The sequence below is a fragment of the Ailuropoda melanoleuca genome, chromosome 2, assembly GCF_002007445.2.
Source record: "Ailuropoda melanoleuca isolate Jingjing chromosome 2, ASM200744v2, whole genome shotgun sequence".
Lineage (NCBI taxonomy): Eukaryota > Metazoa > Chordata > Mammalia > Carnivora > Ursidae > Ailuropoda > Ailuropoda melanoleuca.
This window is the reverse complement of record NC_048219.1, coordinates 178,065,998-178,089,793: the sequence shown is the minus strand read 5'-3', so window position 1 is coordinate 178,089,793 and position 23,796 is coordinate 178,065,998. Positions and strand designations below refer to the sequence as shown.

Here is a 23,796-nt window from a genome sequence, read left to right as displayed (position 1 = left end):
CTATGTACTTGAAAAAGTTCACAGTACTATCAGCCAGTCTTGTTTCTTTTTTTTTTTTAATGATTTTTTATTATATTATGTTAGTCACCATACAGTACATCTCCGGATTCCGATGCAAAGTTCGATGCTTCATTAGTTGCGTATAACACCCAGTGCACCCTGCAATATGTGCCCTCCTTACTACCCATCACCGGTCTATCCCATTCCCCCACCCCCTCCCCTCTGAAGTCTTCAGTTTGTTTCTCCATAGTCTTGTTTCTTTACATTTTTCTTGTCCCCTCAAAAACGTTTATCTAAGGACTTGAGCTATCACGGTGCATTTATGTGTCATCTTTGTGGCTGGCAAAGATGACAAATGACAAGTGACAAAAATCATCACTGAATTCCAAAGTCCCAATAGTCTCTTAGCAGGGCAAGTTTTTCTTTTGCAGCTCTCCAGAACCGCTCACCCACCCCACTAAGCATTTTAAAAGATTTTAATTTCACTTGGTAGGTCACTCTTTGTAATGCAAAAATCATAGTACTCAAGGGAACTGTAAAGTCAGCTTCTTTAAAAAAAATGAAAGTCACATACTGGGGATTTACAAGCCTCTAAGGCCTGAAGGCTGTAGTGGGACTCTGTTGTAGACATACCAGACACACCGCCAGCACTGGCGTTATACCTCCTGTATACTGCACGGTTCACGGGAAATGTCCTTCAATACATTAAGACATACCATTTGCCATGACTTGTGTTCTTTACACTTCAGATTTTATCACTGAAGGAATATTACAGCCTCTTACATTTAAATCTTAAAGACATTTACAATGCGGTAGTTTGGAGTTAAATCTACATCTTTACTCTTCTGTCACAAGATATGAGGTTGGACTAATCTATTTTGGATTGTAGTGAAAGGGCACATGGCACAGTTAAACTCACTCACTGGGTCATGAGTGTATTTCCAGCAAATTATAAATCATGTTTAATATCATCATCATTTGTATGATATGTTTGCAAACCTAAAACTGTCCCAGAAAGAAGAAAATCCAGAAGACTATTCTAGAAGTGTATAAGTTTAATTAAAACTAGAACCAGATATATTTGGGAAAAAGTAGATTTCAGAAGTAATTTCATCAAATCCATAAACAGGCCCCGGGTGTGGGTTTGGGTTTGGACGTGGTTGTCTTGGGACAGACATTTCCCATCTACTCCAGTAGGAAAACTCTGCTTTCATTGTTTCCTTGATCACAAACTTCAATCTTGATTGTTAATTTTAAATCCTGAAAGTTGAGGGAAACTTCTATGCCCAATGCCATGTTAGAGACTTCACATCTACATTTTAATTCCTATGATATTCTGAAGAACCCTTATCCGTTCAAGCCCCTGTCCCACGCCTCTGCCTGGCATCTATAATTGGACCTCAGTCATGCCACTTCTCTGTCCTCATTTTCGCATCTCTCCACTTTCCATTCTCCTGTCGTCTCAGCACATCTCAAGAGCGATGTCTGCAGGAGCCACGCTGCCACTTCTCTGACCTGTCAAGTGTTGCCCTGTCTGGAGGGCACCCCCTCTTGTACATATCCAAGGTCTTCTCTTGGGCACCTGGTTTGTCATTCTTCTTCCATGAATACTGTCTACATTTATATTCTTGCTCTGAATTCCTTCCCTGGGAGAAGAGTGAGAGCATGGCAGGTGGAATATACTTTTGAAACAAGGAAAAGAACTCGAAGTGTGTAGCAGGTAAGGGGAAGGAATGGGCTGGTGTGACTGGATTATAAAGTGGAGGTTGAGGGTTGCCTGGGTGGCTCAGTCAGTTAAGTTTAAGTGTCCGACTCTTCACTTCGGCTCATGTCTAAATCTCAGGGTTGTGAGATCGAGCCCTGCGTTGGGGTCCGCACTCAGCCAGGAGTCTGCTTCCTCCTTCTCTCTCGCCCTCTGCCCCTCACCCCACTCGCACTCTCTCTCTAAATAAGTAAATAAATGAACAAATCTTAAAATAAAAAAGTGGAGGTTGAGAAAAGGGGGCAGAGGAGGCCAAAAGAAGAGTTAGAATCAGATTAGTAAGGCTGTAGAGTATAATTCTTCTTATAGGCAGTAGTAGCCAGTGAAAGACTTGTAGCATGGGAAGGACCTGATCAGATTTGTGCTTCAGACAGGTCACTCTGGTGGCAGTAGGTAGAGGATGGATTGGATGGTGAAGAGGCAATAAAGAGAAGAATAATATATCACAATAGGATACCAGCTAAGTCAAGAGTTTAAAAGATAGCAAGGGGAATGGCCATGTGAAGTAGGGGATATGGAGGAAAAACATTCCAGACAGAAGAAACAGCAGTACAAATGCCTTGGGGTAAAAACATGCCTGCCATATTGGAAGAACGTATGTTCTTCCAGTATGACTTCCAGTTGACTGGGTCATTAAGAATGAAAGGGAGAGTGGTGGGAGATGAAGACTGGGAGATTGAATGGCCAGGGCCAACGTAGGCAGGAACATATAAATCTTCATAAAGATTTTGGATTTTGCTTCTACGTGTTTGAGGAAGCCATTGGACGGTTTTGGGCAATGCACTGAGATGTTCATATTTACATTTTTAGAAGCATCACTGTCAACTGCTGTGTAGACAATTAGCTACAGGCAGGGTGGGCAGGGAGACAGTTAGTACTATTGCAGTATTCCAAATGGAACATCAGAACCGGTGGCTTGGACAAGGGTATAGTGGTGGAGGTCATGGGAAGACCTCCCATGACCAAATGACAGGATTTGGTGACGTGTTGGATATGGAGTGTGGAAGAGAAGAAGGAATTAAGGATGACCTCAAGAGCGAGCAATTAGCATTGGCAGTAGATAAGGCTCTGACAAAAACACAGAAAGCAGTGTGACAGCAACACAGGAGATGTAACTTGTACTAACGGATGTTCAGTAACTGCCAGGTAATTGAATAAATGAGAGCTACGTGCTTGTCGACATCTCTACCCAATTGTAAGGCTATGCCTCACGCTTTTGAAGGAATGAATGAATCTTTCTTTCTTCAATAGTGGCCATAGCACCCACTTTTCCCTGCTGCAAATTCTCTGAGCGTCGTATATCTTCTGGTCCTTGAAACAGCGGCCCCAAATCCCCTCTCCTCACTGCCTTGAGCAGAATCTGGGATGATTTACTCCAATTTGCCATATCTGGGACTGGACTTCGAAATGTTGTTTCCTTCTAGAGTGCCCTTTATTCTAACCAGAATAAGCCGTGTTGTCAAGCTGTTTTTAACCTTAATTTTTTTAAAATAAATGGGTACAAATATATTTTTTAAAGGACGGGTCATGTTTTAGTTTTATATTAAGTCACACACATGGATTTCAGTGAAAAACGGTTTCCTCAAAGTTATAGAAAGAGCCTTTGTTACAAGTTCAAATTGGAACTTTTTTTTCACTAGCAGATGAGAGCTCTGTGTTGCAGCCAGGATCCAGCTGTGCAAGTTTTCAACAGCTGGAATTACAATAAGCTCCATTCTATGAAAATGAGCTCATTACCCTTTAGTTTGTGCTGATGCTCAATGAATCCATAAAGTGCTTCTGCAGGTTTGAGGAGAATTTCATGAAAGTGCATAAAGAATGTTTAAAACACAATTTTAGGTCTTGCAATATTAAAATGAGAGTATCTTTTTGCTCCTCCTCAATTCTGAAGTCAGGTCTCAAAGTTGGGCAAATGAAAAACGTTAGTATGTACATGCTAAAGAAATGCTCAGCTACATTTAGCATATTAAATATGCAACATTGAAATTAGCATTTTAACCAATATTATATTATAAGCCAATATTAAAATAATAAAAGAAATCATGAAGCTCAATAATTAGTTATATTTTTATCACAGCAGTTATATTTTTAAGCTTGCCAGACAGTATGTGGTGCATTACCTCATCCTTTAAAACATGCATCTTAAATCATGTAGAAAAATGAAAAACTAGCACAATTAGTTTTAGGGGTTTTTTCCTTTCTTTCTGGTGCTAATATTTCTGTGATGCGATCACATCCCATCCTTAGGGTTGATTTCATTATGTCTTCAGATTAAGTTTCTGAGAACTTAAGTTATAACAAAGTAATTTAAATATGTAAAGCTACTGGAGGGGGGAAAAAAAGGCCTGGTCTTAAAAATGTATTAGAAGCAGGAATAAAGAGTGAAAGATCAATTTTTGGTCTGAATTTAAGTATGTCTCAATATTTTTGGTCAGACATTTGAGTCATTTAGGAAATAAGAGGGAATAAAAGAGTAAACTTACTAGGTCCTACCATTTAAAACTATCCACTTCTCAGTCAAAACATTTTCAATGTTCCATTTTTATATTCCTTTGAAGTGAATTCCAAAAAGCCTCACTGGAGAGACAGAGGACAGTGGACCCGTAATTAAAACAATAATGGCTGTGAAATTCAGCCTCTAGAGTATTTTTAGTGTGAACTTCCCTCTGTGAAAATTGTAGAAAATTACAAATAACTCAGTTGGATTTTGATCAGCTGGGAGTGTTCTAATCAGCTCAAACTGATACCTTGTACCAAAGTCCAAAGCTTCCATTCACTATTAAATCGCTGAATGCAGATCTATTCACTTGAGGATGTAACCTTCAAATGAATGCACTTTTGTAAATGCCACTTAAGAGGATCCTTCTAAAAGCCACAGTGAGATGCCACACTGGTCTTCTTGTTAGATTTTCCCAAAGCTGATTTCCTCAGAGGGAAGGGAAGAGTGTTGTCTGGCATCAAAACCAAAGAAATTCCTGGGGTTTTAATCCCAAACTCTACCTCTGACCACATTCAACCTGTAAATTTCCTCTGCAAGATTTCACAACGTGGAATAATGTCTTCACTTGTGTGTGCCTCGCAGAGCATAAAGTCCCTCTGTAACAGGATAGCCTATTAGACTATGTGAAGGGAAGGAGATACTTAAACAATTTTGAGCCCCACAACTAATTGGCCAGCCCCACCCCTGAGGAAATATATTATTAAACATTATGTCTTAGATCTACTTTACATGCTACAGAAGTGACTCCTATTCTGGAATATTCTGTTCTGATTCCAGTACCTGGATGCTATGTGATTCAGAGAAAAGCCTTACTGTTACCTTATTTTATTCTTGATTTATTAAAACATCAGACCTGTTTTTTGTGAGGCAAACTAAAATTTAGGCATCCTTAGAACAAGCAGGCCATGGGAACACTGAGTTATGAGGACAACACTTACTGTTGTTATGTTGCCTGTGATGGTAACTGCCAGATACTTAGGAGAGGTGGGAGAAATTCTCAGACACAGAAAGTCTTTATAGCATTACCTGCACTAATTTAGATTATAATAACACAGCAGAAATGTCTTGCTAATGACCACCTGCTGACATTGCTAGCTTGCTAATCAAACAGTATCTTTTATGTGGCTTGCATGCAGCCATTTAAAGAAAAAATTATAGAAAAATCCAATAGTATTTGGCCTAAAAGAAATCTTTCTATTTGGAATGTGAAACATACTAATTTTTCAAAATACTACATATTATTTGTACAATCTCCTGTGAGAACTTGGAATCTTAAATCAGCTTGGAAAGATGCTAAGAGACATAGACTTCTCGGCTAATGGTTTGAGGGTCACACCTTTATTCCCTGAACTTGCTTTGTAAACTATCCTAATGTGTGAAATGTACAAGACATGGGCAAGAAACCCACAACCCCATTCCAAAAACAAGATTCAATCCCTTCATTAATAAACAGTAATTATTAATTAAATCTATCTTTACTGGGAAGTTACCACATGTCATCAACTTTTACTAGGCATTTAAAATATAGATTTTTTTAAAAAGATTTTATTTATTTATTTGACAGAGAGACAGCCAGTGAGAGAGGGAACACAAGCAGGGGGAGTGGGAGAGGAAGAAGCAGTCTCCAAGCAGAGGAGCCTGATGTGGGGCTCAATCCCAGAACACCAGGATCATGCCCTGATCCAAAGGCAGACGCTTAACTACTGAGCCACCCAGGTGCCCCTAAAATATAGATTTGAATCAAACACAAACACAGCTGTCATGAAGCTTAGAGTTTAATGGGAGATGATATACAATAACTAATTAATTATTAGCATGATATATGTCATGGTGGAGACAGACAGGGACTATGGGACAGTGCAATGGGCTAGGAGACCTAAATTAGCAAATGTCTTCAAGGACTGCTCTGAGGAAAGAGCCCTAAGTAAGGGCTAAAGTTCAAATTAATCAGGGGAAAGTGTTGAGAAAGAGAGATGGTGGGAGGAGAGATGTAGGATGAAGCCAGAGGCATAGTAGGGATTTAAGGGTTTATATATATATATACACACACACACATATATATATATTTATATATTAATTAATATATATTATATATACATATATGTACATATATGTTACATATATACATATTAATATATAAATATATATTCTGGAATGAATATATATATATATATATATTGATAAATCACACAGCAAGGGAAAATATAGGTAAGAGGGATAAAGTTAATTAGATATGGAATGTTAGTGAGAAGACCACTGAAAATTCTCAATGAGAGATGCTCCTGGCTTAGTCCAGGCACATAAAATTCCATCACAACATGGTTGGAAAAAGGCTTGATTTTTTTCTGAGGTAAGTGAGAGCTTGGGGACACTGAGTAGATGTGAGACAGTAAGGAAACAGAGATACCCACCTGTAAGCAAATTCCCAACAATTGCAAGTTGGAGTATTAAGAATAAAACTTGTTCTTTTTCAGTTTTGGCTCAAATTGGCACTGCTATTAACTGCCCTCCTGAAAGAAGAGGAACTTGCTATCTTGACAAAAATTGCAGCCAACAGTTTTGATTAAAGATAGCAATATTTATTTTGATCGAACAACTTTTTGTTTTATTTCAGTCTTGTCCTGTCTTTGATCCGACTCCTGTCAGAACCTTTCTTTTGCCAGAGGCCTTGAATATTACAGGAGGCAACATCTGCAATTTGAAGCAAAGTGGTCCAGTTTGGGCTAGTAATTACCTCTGAGTGGCTCTCCGAAAGAGGGATGCCTCTATAGTGAATGCTCCCTCCCTGCCCAGCTCCCACCTAGCCGGCATCCATCCAATATCTTCTAATGCCACTTCCAAATCAAAGCTATGGGTGATCAAAATGATTCATAGTTATGAAACAAACCCACTAGAATACAAGTTCTGTAAGGGTTTTTTTTTAATGTTTTCTTCCCCCACTGTGTGCTCCAGAACCTAGACACTCGACAAATAGTCACTGAAATAATGAGAAAACAAATGTTGGCTAAGAAATGTTGACATAATTTCAGAGATTTCATCTTTTGTCCAACATCCAGGGCTTACTGAACTAAGAAAGCACATTCTTTTTACTTTGCTCTTTAGACCCTCCTCAGCATAGCCCATTTCATGTGTTTTTACTCTAGTCGACCCAGGCTATTCCTGACTCTCCTCTTACGACATGGTTGTAGATTTTGTTTGTATACCTTTTTTTATTTTGTTCCCTCAACGTGGAGTTGTGCCTTTTGTCTCACACCTGTCACCCCCTGTTCTATCATCAGTATGCTCCCTACCCTTTTAGGACCAGCTCAAAGACCGGCTCTTTCAGGGAGCTTTTCCAAGGAGTGTCTCAACATATCTAGATATACTCACTCCTCCTCTTAAGAACCTAAGGCGCTTTGTCTCTCACTGTGTCTCCTTGAGTCTGCCTTTCTTTAAAATAACCTATGTCCTTATTCTATCATATTGTATAATTCAGTATTTGCTGAGGAAAACCAAACCTCTCCAGATATTTCCAATAGAGGGAATTTAATAGAGGGGATTTAGTAGGTATGTGATGAAAGAGTTGACAAAACAAATAGGTTTATGAGGCAAGCCAGAGATGAGCAATAGCAGAGAGCCCTTCCTGCACTTAGTGCTGGTGAGAAAATGAGAGAAGGTGGCAGAGGTGGTATTGCCTGGATCCAGAGCCAACTGGTCAAATGCACGGCTGGGGTCACAGGGAGTATAACTGTGTTCTAGAAGCCGTAGCATTAGAGGTGACACAGCAGCAGCCAGATTTGCCACCCAGTTTCATCCAGCTCTTCTCCCCTTGACCAGGTCCCTGGTGCCTTCCATTAGCCAGATCTACCTGGAAACCAGCTGACAAGGGAGCCTAAGAAATGTAGCTTCGTGCATACTCAGAAGAGCAGGGGAAGGTGGGGATGAATATGAGAACAAACAGGAAAATAAGCTGATCACTATTTCATCAGAAAAAAAGAGGCTGTGTGACAATAGAGACCTTTATCGTACACTTCGACAGCAGCAGGATGCCTTACACAAAATCGTGATTCAATCGTATTATTATATTCCACTTCTAAAAAAGACAGTATGATTCTGTGCAAAGATGATAATAAGAATTTAGATATGAGTGCTTGCTTCGGCAGCACATATACTAAAATTGGAACGATACAGAGAAGATTAGCATGGCCCCTGCTCAAGGATGACACGCAAATTCGTGAAGCGTTCCATATTTTTAAGAGAAGGGCCATATGCACCCCAATGTTCATACCTGCATTGTCCACAATAGCCAAATCGTGGAAGGAAGTGAGATGCCCTTCAACAGATGACTGGATTTAAGAAGGCTGTGGTCCATATATACAATGGAATATTACTCAGCTATCAGAAAGAACGAATTCTCAACATTTGCTGCAACATGGACGGCACTGGAGGAGATAATGCTAAGTGAAATAAGTCAAGCAGAGAAAGACAATTATCATATGATTTCTCTCATCTATGGAACGTAAGAACTAGGATGATCGGTAGGGGAAGAAAGGGATAAAGAAAAGGGCGGTAATCAGAAGGGGGAATGAAACATGAGAGACTATGGACTATGAGAAACAAACTGAAGACTTCAGAGGGGAGGTGGGTGGGGGAATGGGATAGTCTGGTGATGGGTAATAAGGAGGGCACGTATTGCATGGTGCACAGGGTGTTATACGCAACTAATGAAGCATCGAACTTTACATCGCAATCCGGGGATGTACTGTATGGTGATTAACATAATATAATNCCGGGGATGTACTGTATGGTGATTAACATAATATAATAAAAAAAAATCATTAAAAAAAAAACAATGGTTACACATTAAAAAAAAGAATTTAGATATGAAGTGTTATTTAGCTTTCGCTTCTTTCTGAATGTCCACTCATGGTCAAAATAATTTAAAAATATACAAAGCCTATTATTTACAGTAAACTGTCATTATGAACATGGGACTCCACCTCTGCTAGTCCTGGCTTTCTCTTTTTCTTCTGAGACTCTCCTAGTTTGTCTGATTCACCAAAGCAGAGGTTCTAGATTTTGTTTGGGGCTTGAAACCCTGTGAAAAATCTGATGAAACTATCAATTCTCTGCTGGGCATGGGGTGGGGAGGAGAATGTACATTTGCACGTGTAGTCTGTGGCGTACACAGTATCTGAGTGTTTGCATAGCCCAGATCCTGCCCGTATTCTCCTACTTCGCAGACAGCTGGAAGTCTTGATATTCACCTTTTAACCAAATGACATTTAGAAAACAGCACACAACATATACCTGCTGAGTTACCCTGGCTTCCTCAGTGCGGACACCTCTAAGTAACCCAAACAGGTGACCATAGTTTGGAAAGACATGGTCTAGAGCCTCAATAGGTTCTCAATTGGGGTCACTTTGCTTCTCAAAAGACATTAGGCTATGTCTGGAGGCATTTTTCATTTTCATGGCAGGTATGGGCGTGCTGCTGGCATCTAGCTGGGAAAGTCTATGGAGAGTTGCTGACTATCCTACAATGCACAGGACAGCCCCCATGACAAAGAGCTATGCAGTCCTCAAGGTCAGTCGTGTTGTGGCTGAGAAACCCTATTTTAGAGCAAGAGCAATTATATGCTTCTACTGGGTTCAAAAAGATCATAATAGTTTACAATGCAAGAGATACCTTCCATTCCTCTAAGAAGCTATTATGTGCCCCTCAAAATAGGCACTTACATATTGTCTACATGCTTAATTAATCAGATTTCACCTGTCTCTGAGTTCTAAGGTTCTTAATCTTTCATGTCAGGACGCCTGGGTGGCTCAGTTGGTGAAGCATCTGCCTTCCACTCAGGTCGTGATCCCAGGGTCCTGGGATCGAGTCCCACATCGGGCTCCCTTCTCAGCAGGAAGCCTGCGTCACCTTCTGCTTGTGCTCCCTCCCTCTCTCTGACAAATATATAAAATCTTTAAGAAAAAATCTTTCATGTCAACTCTGCCACTGTACTTTCCTGTCTAGTCTACAGCTTATTCATGTGCAAACAATGAACGTCTAGTGTGCTTAGAGAAAAACCATTCTGCAGGCCAAGAAGGCAGGCATTCAGGAAAACATATACCAAATAACAAAAAAGATATACTCCAAATCTTAACTCTACAAAGATTAAGAATATGAACTCAAAGTACCCCAGAGTACCCAAGTACAAGTCTACTTTGTTCTTTTTCCCAGACAGGTATGTGTCAAAAGCCCCAGACTAAATACTCCCAGACCTCAAGCCACACTCCTATAATTCCACATCAATGGTAATGAGTTTCCAAAGCTGTTTCAAGGTAGGGCCCTTGGGTAAACTGGACCCAGGAAACCTATTCTGGAATTCTGTTTTGCAACAGGTTTACACTACAGGTCTAGGCTGATCCTAGGGGAGTGGTTTTTCTGCTGGTGGTATATCTGATGCACACACCTACTGAATCAGGCCCCATGTCGGCCCTGTCAGGTGGAGAACCACAGTTCTAGAGAGTATAACCTCCCATAGGGGATCTTGTCCAGAAAAGAGCCTGGACTGCAATAGAGCTTCTCTTCTAGGGAAGGCCAACAGACAAGATTCCATCTGTGCTCTACTGGAGCTCTTACACTTTGGTTATGCCTTGGAAACCTCAGAAATTCTAGAGCTGCCAGGCAGGTACCTACAAACCCAGGGTCCCAGCTAGACCCTATGTCAGACCAACTACTGAGGACCCATGCTTTTGACTTACCCCAGCTACAGGTTCCTGGCCCACCAGAGCACCAGACCCCCCTGAGACCCAAGTTACAAGCAGACTCTCACTACCCCAGGCTCCAGGCTCACCCTTGTGCCAGATCAGTCTCAGACTGGTGCTTGCAATACCAGACTCTGAGAAGTTCCCAGCACCAGATTCGTTCCCATGGACCCAGGTGCTGGGCCCTGTGGACCCAAGGTCCACGTTGGCACAGGTGGACCCAGGTCCAAGAGCCATCACTACAGACTCAAGCACCAGGCCCACCTTAGTAACCCAGGGTCCAGGCAGGCCCACCCCCACCCCCAGTCCATGGGCTGTGAATGAAGCCCACATCCTTTAGCCTAGCACTACCTAAAACTCTGACATCTGGCCTCCACATACCTTTTCTAACTTTACTTCCCTATTTCTCTTCCAATACCATGTGCTCCTATTATTTATAAGTTTCTAGGTCTGTGTTTTTAATAATATTTCCTCCTTCATCTGAAATGCCCAACTCTAAATATCTTAAATGCACCCATTTTTGAAATGCCCCTCTTTCAAGAAGACTGACTTCATCCCACAGTCAAAAAATACTCTTGTTTTAGAATACCCTCTGAACTTGCTGTTTCTCTGAAAGTACTTTTCACCTCCATCCCTCCTGCATCGTAACAGTACACGTCTTTTATGGCTGATCCATTTCGGTGGTCCCCCCAAAGCCTACCAGCATGGTGCTTTTTACAAGGTGGATGTCCCCCACGTTTTGAAGTCCTCACGTAAAATATTGCTGCAAGCCTGGTGCTCTGAGTCTACGTCTTCAGGTTTACTTGCTGACGTAAGTACTTCTTGGTAGTTGGGATTTGAAAGAATAAAATGTTGTGATAAATGAAAATCAAGCTGAAAACTATCATGAAGAATGTAGTATGTTGTGTGGGCAGCAGGGAAGTCCTCTCACATAACCCACTATTACTGGTTTGCATCAACTTGGCTAGGCTATTATTCAACCAATTACTCAATCAAACACTAATGTGGGTGCCGCTGTGACTGTATGTCACAGATGTGATTAATGTCTGTAATCAATCCATGGTAAGCAATGAGATTACCTTCAATAATCTAGGTGGGCCTGATTCAATCAGCTGCAAGGTCTTAAGAGCAGGACTGAGGCTCCCCTGAAGAAGAAGAAATTCCACTCATGGAGAAGAGTGCAGCTACAGCTCAGGCCTGCCCTTCCTGATGGCTGCCCTGTGGTTGGGGGACTTGCCTGGCCAGCTTCCACAATCCTACATAATCTGATTTTTTGTAATCAATCAGTCAATCCTTCCTACTGGTTCTGTTTCTGCGACGGAACCCTGACTGATCACCCATCATGAAACATTTTACCCCAAGATTTTAAAAGGCAGTTGGTGATTTTATGTGTATGCATGTATGTGTGTGTGTGTACATATTTCACAGATATATATGTATATACATGCATACATGCATACACAGTACAGATTAAAACAATACGAGATACCTGTTTTGCCTAACAAATAAGCAAGTTTGAAAATTTATAATAATGCTCAGTGTCACTGAGAGTACGATGAGTTAGACCCTATTCAACTGTTAATAAGAATGTGAATTGATGCAGCCTTCCTGAAAAGCAGTTTGGCCTAAAAAAGTCCCAGGCTCTTTCATCTCAGAATCTTACACTCACGAAGATTTGTGTACAGGTATTTGCAGTTCAGTGTTACTTATAATGAGGAAAATTTACAAGTCACTTAAGTGTCAAATGATAACAATATGGCTTTGTCCTTATAATGGACTTCATGCAGAAATTAAAATAGTCTTGAAGAAAATTTAGTGATGTGAAAAAATGCTCAGGATATAATACTTAGTAAGTGGACTATAAAAGTATATGTTGTATCAACCAGGATTTGACCAGACAAGCAGAACCAGTACACATATGAAGAGATTTATTATAAGGATTGGCTGACGTGACTGTAAGTCTGAAATCCACAGGGCAGGCTGTCAGGAAAGGATAATCACAGGCATGCGGGAGCCCATGGACGGATGCTGTTTGTCGCAGGCGGGGTCTTCCAGGCTCTCTCTTTTGAAAGCCTACTTGGAAGGCCTTTCACCTGATTAAATCAGACCACCCAGATAATTCAGAGTGATCCCCTGTCCTCAAGACTAATTAAAGACCTTCATTTCCACTCAGGGCACACCTTAGTGCTCTATTGCCTCAGTGGAGATGAGAGCCTAGCCAAGTTGACACATGAAAAGCCATCAACACATACATACAATTGACCCCAGTTTTGTAGGGAATAAATGTAAAAATTAAAACAAACACAGAAACAAGGCTGAAGAGAAATACCCAAAAATGGTGAAAAATATTTATTTCTGTATAGTATTAAGTTTATAGAAGATTTGATTGTTTCTTGTATCATCCTGCCTGTCTCAAAAATTTTAAATAAATATATACCATATGGCTATTTGAGTCAGAAAATACAGGATTTTTAAATGTTAACACATTAAATATTCAAGGACATAAAAGCAAATAAAGAATAAATTGTCACTTATTTAATTAATACCTTTTACTATAAAAGCTGCTATTATCTAAATAAGGGATTTGATTGAAAGGCATCGTTCATCATACTATGGGCAATGAATCTTAAAACTTGGAAAGCCTCGCCTGACACGGGACAGGACTGCAGAAGGTCTTACAGGAAGGGACATGGGGGAGTCTAGGACTCAACTGGTTTCCCCTGGAAGGAGACATCTCTCGCATGGTCTCTTACTGACCCAGGGGATGTAAAGTTTCCAGATAATTTGGTTTTCCGTTACTTAACTATTGATACCTTGATGAAATCTAGTGTAGTACATCAGTATTATCCTGTGTGTTGTGAGTGTAATGAATAAGAAGAGGAAAATAGATTTTCTTTAATGCAAACAAAATATTTTTCTCATAGTATAATTACTGTCATACAAGCCAGCTTCAATTTCTCAGTGAACTCAAGATAACAAAAGTCACAGCTGGAAGAGATTTTAGACCAACTCCCCCTTTTGACAGAGGGGAAAGCCAAGGGTATGAGGAGTGAGGTGATTTGCTCAAGGTCACCTCAATGAGTTGGGACAAAGGACTGTCATACAAACCTCCTGTGTGGTTTTACTCAGTCACCCTGTCTTCTTACTATGACTTGTTTGGGTCAGAAAAATCACTAACCCTCATGAAAGCATAATAGTAACAAGAAAAAAATATTGTTGAACCTAATAATTTTCCTTAATTCTAGTTATTTAATTTATGTAATTGTATTCATTGTGTTCAAAACTCTGTTGTCCAACTTTGTAGCCACCAGCCACATGTGGCTAATGTGCACTTGAAATGTCTCTAGCATGAATGAGGAACTAAATTGTTTAAATTTAATTGTAATTAATTTAAATTTAAATTTACAAACTTACCCTTGATTAAATTATTATAACTAAATGAGCACAATTCATAATAAATTAAATAAGTTAAACAATTTAAAGTTAAGTTTGGAACAATGCGGATTTATGAATCTACTTTTTAACAGTACTTTTATGAAATCTAAATGAAGATCAAGTATTTCCAGTGAAAATTGGTATGGACTGCAAGTATAAAATACACACAGGATTTCAAAGACTTAGTACAGAGTAAGGGAACATAAAATACCTCCTTAATTACTTTTATATTGATTACATGACAAAATGATAATATTTTGGATATGTTGGGTTAAATAAATGTTACTAAAATTAAGTTCACCTGCTTCCTTTTTACTTTTTTGCAGGTGGCTACTAGAAAATTTTTAATTACATAAAATGATCCCCATTATATTTCTATTGGAGAGAGCTAATATAGAACCTCAATTTTTTTCAGAATTTGTAATAGAGTTTACCTAAATATCTCTCTTATACTTTTAATTACATTGGGGCACGTATGAACACACTGTTGCTGCTACTCATTCTGGATCCTTCTTTGTTAGTTCCTGAAACATATCAATCAGAGATGACCACCTGCAATTTGGAATGTTGGCTTTATGTTGTATTTCTGGTGAAACAGGCACTTGTAGGAAATTTTAGGGATTTGAGAGTAAAAAAGTAGTTGAAGGAAATTGTCCTTATCCAGGGGATCTATGTTCCTCCTCTGTTATTATACCATCTTGAAATCACTGATGTAAATCCTGAGGATATATTTTTAATTAGTGTTTGAACCACAGGCGTTGTTTTATTGATGAAGATGTGGAGGCTCTGAGCCTCCAACAGGACGTTTCCCTTGAGGAGAGTACTCCTTAACGCCACCTTACCTTTTCGGTCTGGGTAACCGTAACTTCAACATTGAACTGATGCTAGGTTTCTTGGCATGATTTCATTTTCATAATCTCTTTATCCATGGCATGTTAGGCATACAGTATGTCCCTCCTAATTGGCAGACAAATGTTTCTCTTACTGGGCTTTGGTTTCTCTTTCTGGAAAAGAGCAGGCTCCCTCTGACATGTCCTCCCATCAGTATCATCAACCTCCATTTCAGGTGCTCTGAAGGATGTCTCGACTGCCTTCCTATTTGGCACTCAGATGTTCTTGGGTCATCTGTTATGGGCTAACTTGTGTCCCCCCCCCCCCAAGATCCATTTGTTAAAATCCTAACCCCTAGCACCTCAAATGTGACTATACTTGAAGATAGGGTCTTTAAATAGATTAGGGTCTTTAAATAAATTAAGGAAAAATGGGGTCAGATGAGTGGATCCTAATCTAATGACTGGTGTCATTATAAGAAGGGATTAGGACAGAGACATGCACACACAGAGGTGAGGCCATAAGAGGACACAGTGAGAAGGTGGCCATCCCATCTTCAAGCCAAGTAGAGAGGGAGACCTCAGAAGAAACCCAAACTGCCAAGACCTTGATCTTGGACTTCCAGCTTCCAGAACTGTGAGAAAATGAATTTCTGTTGTTAAAGCCATCCAATGTGTGGTATTTGTTATGGCCACCTGAGCAGATAGCACGGCATCCTTCTCAACCACCCTTGATTAAGCAGCCCTTCTCTAGACAACCATCAAATGCCATTCTGTTGGATGTTTCTCTCATTTGTCCTTAAAGAAGTGATCCTCCACTTGCCCTAAGGCATTACCCGTGTGTTCCTCAGTTTCCTCCATAGTGAAATTCATAAGTGCCAACGAGTCTACTTTTTAAAGTCAGACCATCCCATATATTTCCTCCAAATTTGATGAAGACCTCTCTAAGCCAGTTTTTCATCATGGGTTAAGCAAACAGAAGAGTAACTTAATGTTTACAGATTATGCTTAGAGTTTAAATCCGTTTTAGGGAATTTGAGAGGCAGTGGATGAGGTAGAAGGAGCAAGGCCCATGCAGGATTATTGATCCGGGTTGACATTTGACTGTGTACTTATTCCCTCAGTGGCTTTGGGGAAGATTATAATCCTCCTGCGTCGTTGTTTCCTCATCTTAAATTAGAGCTACTAGTTCCTACCTCAAAGGGTTACTTTGAGAGTTAAATGAGATAACTTACGCCAGGTTCATGGCAAATAGTACCACATAATAAATAGTAACCCCTTTGCCCCTAAGGGCAAGTTCCTTTGAAATATGACTACAGATCCTTTTTAAAAACAACAGCAAAAATGTTTTATAGTTACACAAGGGGGAGGAGGAACATCTGTTTATGGTGTCCTTTGGTGAAAGAACATTCATTTGTATTCTAGGGCAATGATTTAGCTCTAATTCTCCAGACGCTTCAGTGCAGTTAGTTGGAAATGCATCATCATTTAGCCTCTCTGGAAGGGAGGGGGGGTCCCTGGTGAGCTCTTGGAATAAGGGCCTCAGAGCAACCATTCTCAAATTCTGAGTTCACTTTACCACATGACTGAGTTCTGGAAGACTTGTTTGCTTCTTTCCTTTCGTCTTGATCAAAATAATAATGGTAATTCTTGTTTCACTCAGAAGAAAATTTATGCTTAAGAAATTACTTGTGGGAAGTTCCAAATATTATACCTAGAATACTCATATTGTATATTTACACACACACTTGCATCTACCTACCGATGAGATGTACCTATTGCAATGGGAAATTTTCCACTTTTATATTAGATTCAATTCCACAGACACATGGGCACTGGCTGTAGGCAAGTTTCTCTCACACTTCTGAGCAGAGAGGAGACAAACAAACTGCACCCAGTCCTTGCTCTCAAGTCCAGGCCACGATACCGCCATAAAAATGGAATTTGAACTCAACACCTCACATGATTCTGAAGTGAACACTAAATGGGGTAGAACAGTGGCTTGCCCCTCACACCTCTTCTCTAGGTAACTGCTACTGACAAGACTGCTTAGTTCCCTCAGTTTCATTGCTCTTGGGAACCTGTCCAGGTTGTGAGGATAATCTCTTGTTAAACTTCGTCTCCTCACTTGGCGCTGGGCTCCCTGCTGATGGGACAAAATTTGGATGTTCAGCCCTCCATGCTGTGCTGCTAAGATGAAGGGGTCTGCTTTGAATCCACACACTCTTCATAAAAGAAAATAAATTAAACTATCCAGATGTTTTAGACAATAACATATCAGTAAGATGATATTCCACCAACACAAATGACAGGAACATCAAGTTCGTTTATATATATTTTTTCCACCAACTTTTCCAAAATTCAAAGTAACCCCAAAAGCATAATACAATTAGAATATAATCCTATTAAATGTCAATATTTTACATTTCCTCCCAAAGTCATTAGACCAGAAATAAAATATTTTTATAAGAAACGCCTCTTAAAGGTATTAACTAGGTACTATGGGTGATATAGAGATAGCTGAAAGGATTGCTGTACATGAATTGGTGAGAATGTCTTTGGAGACCGTATTAGTAGTGTGCTAGGGCTTCCGTCACAAAACACCACAGGCTGGGTGGCTTAGAGAACAGAAATATATTCTCTCACTGTTCTGTAGGCTGGAAGTCCCAGATCAAAGTGTCAGCAGGGTGAGTTTCTTCTGAGGACTCTCTTCTTAGCTTGAAGCTGCTTTATCCCTATGTCGTCGTATAGTCACCTCTAGCTCTGTGTGTGTGTCCTAACATCCTCTTCACATAGGGACACCAGTCATATGAGATTAGGGTCCACCCATTTGACCGCGTTTAATCTTAATTACGTCTTTAAAGGCCCTATCCCCCAATGTATAGTCACATTCTGAGGTACTTGGGATTAAGACTGTAACATATAAATTTTGCGGGGACACAGTTTAGTCCATAACAAACACTCAGGGTGGATCTTTGGACTCGCCTCATCAGTGAGGACATTGTTGATCTGACATTCTGGGCCATCTTCATCCCTTGTTCAACAGTCATTCAGATTGACCACACGGGGTGCCTGTGTGGTGATGACTACATTCTGGGCATTTGGGTGATATGGGCAGAACCAAAATCAGACTGTGGTTCTCCCCCCTGCCCCCCAACTACCCTGTATTCCTGCCTTAGCCAAAGTAGGTGTTTCAGAAGGCAACCGAAGGGTCTCTATAAAGAAGGAACAGGTGAAGCTGGAAGAAAAACAAACTTTACTTTGATAATATACATCAATGGCAGTTGCATTCTGTAGAATAGAGACTAGAGACCAAAGGAAAAATGTGAAACCTCTCCATGTACGCTTTTGTCATTTAACAATTTAAAAGAATTTGGAAACCCTGGATTAGAATGTAGACTTTCCTGTCACATGGTAGAAAAATGGCATGCCAGTCAGGGACAGGGCCTCTTTCCTTCTTGTATCTATCCATCTGCCCTGAGACACATCCCTCCTCGGACCCAGAATGGACCTTAGAGCCCATCCAGTCCCACCTGTTTAATCCTATAGGTGAAGAAGCTGAGAGTTAAGAAGCTTGCCCAAAGTCACAAACGTGGAACCAAGTCAAGGCTGCACTTTGCATTCACAATTCCAGGCCAGCGCCCTTCCCACCGTATCTTATTGCCTCTTGCTCTGAAATGCTCTGGTCCTGATGACTGTTTCTGGGGGTGTTTTTAAACTATCAGCATACTGCCCCCATCGCATTGTATATATGTATGCTTATTTTAATACAGTACAGCATAATTATACATATACTATATGTAATCTACACTGCCCTCATATTTTATATTTATTTTGTAGACAGTTTAATATATAATGATATATATCATACAATAATACAATTATATTATATTGTATGTATATATTGCATTAGACATATGGTGCCACTGTTTTGTCAGGCTCTGCCTGTGTCAGGGGCTGCCTCTCAGCCCAGCGCCCTCTCCAGCTCCTCATTAACTTCCCTCTGCCCACCCCCACCAAAAGAGATTGCTGGATGATCATACAATTTTCTCCCTGTAGTCCTAGGAAAACCACGCCTGGCTCCTTTGTCAAGGCCTTTGCTTGTCCATAATGCTTTGCATCTGTTCTCCTCTTTGCTTTCCCTGTTTCTCCAGATTCTACCTATGACCTGGTAGTCCTAACTGACTGCCTATATTGAACACCCCTCCTCCCTGCAGCTTCCCCTGAACTCAGGCATGCTCTCCTAGTATTTCTATATTCCCCTGGGCTTCTGACCTGCACTTTCCCTGAGGCTCTCTCTTCCTGTATGCACTGCCCTAGAATCTTGCTGTGGTACAGAAGTCTTATTTGAGGCAATTTTATAATAAATCACCTTAGCACATAAGAGAAAGTCAAGAAAGTCTGGCTGAAGACACTTCTCCTTCATGCTCTTTAATCCTAAGTCCCATTTTCCAAGCACAAAACAGATAACAATATACTTTAGTTGTAGTTTTTCATACTTTCTAACTTTATTTCTTCCTTTTTCATTTGAAGCACTATCCCAGTTTCTCCTAACCCAATGGACCCAACCCAACAATTATCCTCTGGGTCCTCTGTCCTTTGGTTTCATCCAATAACCAAGAGTTGTGATCATAAAATCATCAGATCACTGTAGCACATGGTCCCTGCCAACTATAAATGCCTTCATGAATTCATGGTTTAGGTGTTTGAAAATTCAGCTAGTCTTGTGTGACATGATTTCCGTTTAGTCATGCTGAAAGCCTACTTGGTTTTAGCACAAGCTATGTTTACTGAAACATAAGAATCATGACACCGACCTCCAGAAGATCTAAACACGAGCATGGACGCCGGCTTACTTCAATCAGCCCTGAAGTGGTAGTCTGTTTAAATTTCTCATAAAAACCATACAGATATTTATTTTGGTCATTTTTCAAGATCTGAGTTTTTGGCACAAAAAAAGACATTCCGAGAATAAGAAATTCAAGGAGCTATTAATAACACATCTCACCCAAAACTCTCTTGAAATGCTTTTATATTTTTCCACTAATCATGAGACATGGCAGTATTCAGGCTCAAGCTGAGAGTTAGCGGGCAGAGCATAGAATAAGCACCATTGGCTGGGAGGCCCTTCGTCCAGGCAACGTGGATTTGCTGTGCTTTGACCCCCGTGAAAGGTTGTGCATTACACTCTACTGGCTTAAAGTTAAGTCTAAGGGCTTTGTCTACATTGAAAAAGTTTAATACAGTGGAAAATACTTACTACTATGAAATGAAAAGTGAAATGACCCTGATTCACCTGTTCATTCCTTTGAGATATTTTCTTAAGCATACAATCCCAGTTATATTTTCCTACAAATTACCAAATAACCACAGAGGTGAGTGTGTGGTCTCCTGTATGCAGACCACCTGGGAACAAGTCTTGCTGCTCATTTGTTGATTTAACTTCTCTGTGTCTCCATTATTTTATTTGTGAAATGGAGATAATACTAACACCCTCTCTTTCCATTGGTGTGAGGATTAATGAGTCAATACGGGGCTAGAGCTTAGAATCATTTCTGGCACTGGTAAGCACTATATATACAAAAATTAATTGACGTAAGTAATTTAATGGACAGCCTTACATATGAGCTCTAATGAAGAATCTTACTGTCTTATTATTCTCTTGTTGCATGAATATGAAATCATTCGCACAGACTACAAATTATCCTCACATGTACTAAAAGTAATTTAAGGAATTAAAGTAGTATGGAATGATCTAATACGCTACATTTGGCCTTCCCAATAAAACAAAACATTTAAAACAAGTGGCAAAAATTATACAAGATGGATTATTGGGGTTCTAGACCTTGGAGAGTTGGGGAGAGAAAGAGTGAGTCAAGAGGAATACAGGCAATTAAGGACACTGTTTGTCAGTAGCTACCAACAAACTCAGGGGGTCTATTTACAAGTATGTAACCTCAGACTACACCGCCACACGTTCTGGGGGCAAGTTGGTTTCTCAAAGCCAGATTTCATGAAACCAGCAAACGAACTTCCATGGAAAGGCTGTTTGGGGCTAAGGCTATTGAATAACACCAACCTTTTTTTTGGAAATACATTTGGGAAAGTCCCTGATTCATAAAATTAGAGGAACCACAGTCTGCCTACTTATTATTTTAAAGTCTGTCCCGGAGGGGAATCAAATCAAAGAGGACGTATTTTTATTAGACAAGATTCTAGAATTTGTTGCTAATCAGGGGCCTTTAAAAAAGTCACAGGAATGAAGGTTCAACTTGAACTTCTTTTTTTTCTCATCTGCTTTTCCAAGCACGTGCATTTTTGAACCACTCAAACAGATCACATCAAAAAAGATATTGAAGAAATTTGTTCTCCTTCATCATAGATGGCTTTTACAGAAAACACAGTTAAAATCAGTTTTTCAAAGTGGATTTGGTGCTAAATGTACTGAGGGTATAAAAAGTATTTTGCTGAAATTTTTACAAACAGAATGTTAAGTAGATGCTGTGTAGTAATCAACTTAAAAACTTATTTTTCAGGGAGTAAGAAGGTAATTGGCCTTTTCAAAATACTAAATCATTTTAATAACTGTTTAAAGATCTGGTCTGGGAATTCAGGAAGCCAAATATCTCCCTATTCAACATTATGTAGAATAAACACCTGAAAAAAATTAATACAAATTTTACTTTCCATTTAGAAGTATACATTCTCCTCTGCATGACCCCCTTCAGATGCCAAATCAGGGCTTCATTCTTCTTCTTGGAGCTAGCTAGTCACTAGACTTTGAGCATTTGAATATTTCTGTGCTACAATCTTTTCATCTGTAAAACAATTATTTCCGTAATCTATTCTATATAATAAATAATAAAGGTTACAAATGGCTTTGAACTGTTCAAATGAAACAATGTTTCCTAAATATATGATCATTATTATAGAATATCAGAACAAGGAGGTACAATCAAAGTCCTAAGAGAGTCTTTGGACCATGTATCCAACATCTTCTGTATGCTCTGATACCTTGTGTGCATTATTTCTAAACATTCTGGAACAGGAAAGATTGTTATTTATACATAAATACATACTTATATATTTATACCCCTCTTTTTTCCTTAAAAGATGCTGGAATAAGGGACTGGGGGGATGTGGGTAGGCAAGCCTGGAAAAGCTCAGAGCAAGTTAAATAAATCTGCATTAAAAATGGAGAGACTGAGAGCTATGGTAAGGAGCTGGGAAGATTTACAACCCATACCTGGTGAGAAGCAAGAGAAGAGAAAGATGATTTTTTTAAAAAATATGAGAATAAAATGCAGTGGACGGTGTAATGTAAACCACTCCTTTCATTTCCCATACAAATTTTGAGTAAAATCACTCTACTGAAATGGTTTGGTCTGAGTGGAGTCTTCACCATGGATGTGAAACAGTGTTGAGTTGACACCCTGGGCGTGAACAGATGTGCAGGGGCACTGGTGCTCATGGGCTACACTACAGCACCTCTGAAGCTAAGCATTGACCTGATATCACAGACGGAAAATCTGAGGCTCTGAAAGACTGCCTTATGCTCTCATATCACCTAAGGAGCAGAGTTGGAATTTGAATCAAGGTCTCTCCTGCCTCAAGGTCTATGTTCTTCCTGATGATTATTTCCTTCCCACCGAGAGATAACGTCCGCCACACTGAGAACTTATTCATTTGTCTTCCACGCCCCAAAGCCAAAGAGTGCCTGGCACATGGTAAATGTTCAATGCCACATTTGTCACTAATTGCAGGTGCCTGTAATGCATGGCTATGCTAGACTGGGGAGGATTGTCCTGCTGCTCTGCTTTCCACTGTGTTCTCAGCACTTAGCCCAGGACCTGGCACCCAAGAGTTGCCAAGGAAATGCTTAATGAGTGAGTTCTTGAATCAGTAGTATCTAGCCCACAAGGTCTTTCAATTCTGAATCTTTTTTTTTTTTTGTAGTCCATTATTAAGGTGATGACTTTCTAATGGGATAGTCTAGAATGGTAGCTATTCAGGTTTTTAATGACATTACAGCTATGCTTAGATTGACAACATTTTCATCTGCAATCTACCCATTTCCACAATTCACATCTCATGACAGACCTACTGAAGACACATGGCTCAGTATCACACCCAAGGTCCCTCATCAGCATATCCAGCAACTTTGGGCATTCTGAGCAAGAAGGATCTAGCAATAGAGCCTGAAGTCTTCATGATCCAGTTATCTCAAAGTGCCCCATTTTTTGCACAAACATTACATTTCCAGATCAAGATGCGTGAGTTTTTGCAGGATACCTCACAGATTCTAACATGGGGCTCTTTCATTTGATTGCATGATTCATTTCAAAGAAAAGATTTCTCATTTCAGCCCATGGCTTAGAGCCCTAGATGTTATCTCAGCATGGACGTGTAGAACATAAGTGCCATTTCCAGCATCATGTAGCACAGCAGGGCATGGGTAGCTTGCTGACAGATAAGCTTCCCTAGGAGCAAGACTTGAAATAAAACCTTTCAGAGTTTAAACCTAAGTGCTAGTT

General features: G+C 40.0%; 1 non-coding gene across 1 annotated transcript; it reads left to right on the top strand.

Moving 5' to 3' along the window:
- The first annotated feature begins 8,388 nt into the window (after positions 1–8,388).
- On the top strand, positions 8,389–8,495 carry LOC117801362. Its single transcript, XR_004623866.1, has one exon. It is a non-coding gene; the product is annotated as a U6 spliceosomal RNA (small nuclear RNA).
- Positions 8,496–23,796: the final 15,301 nt, after the last annotated feature.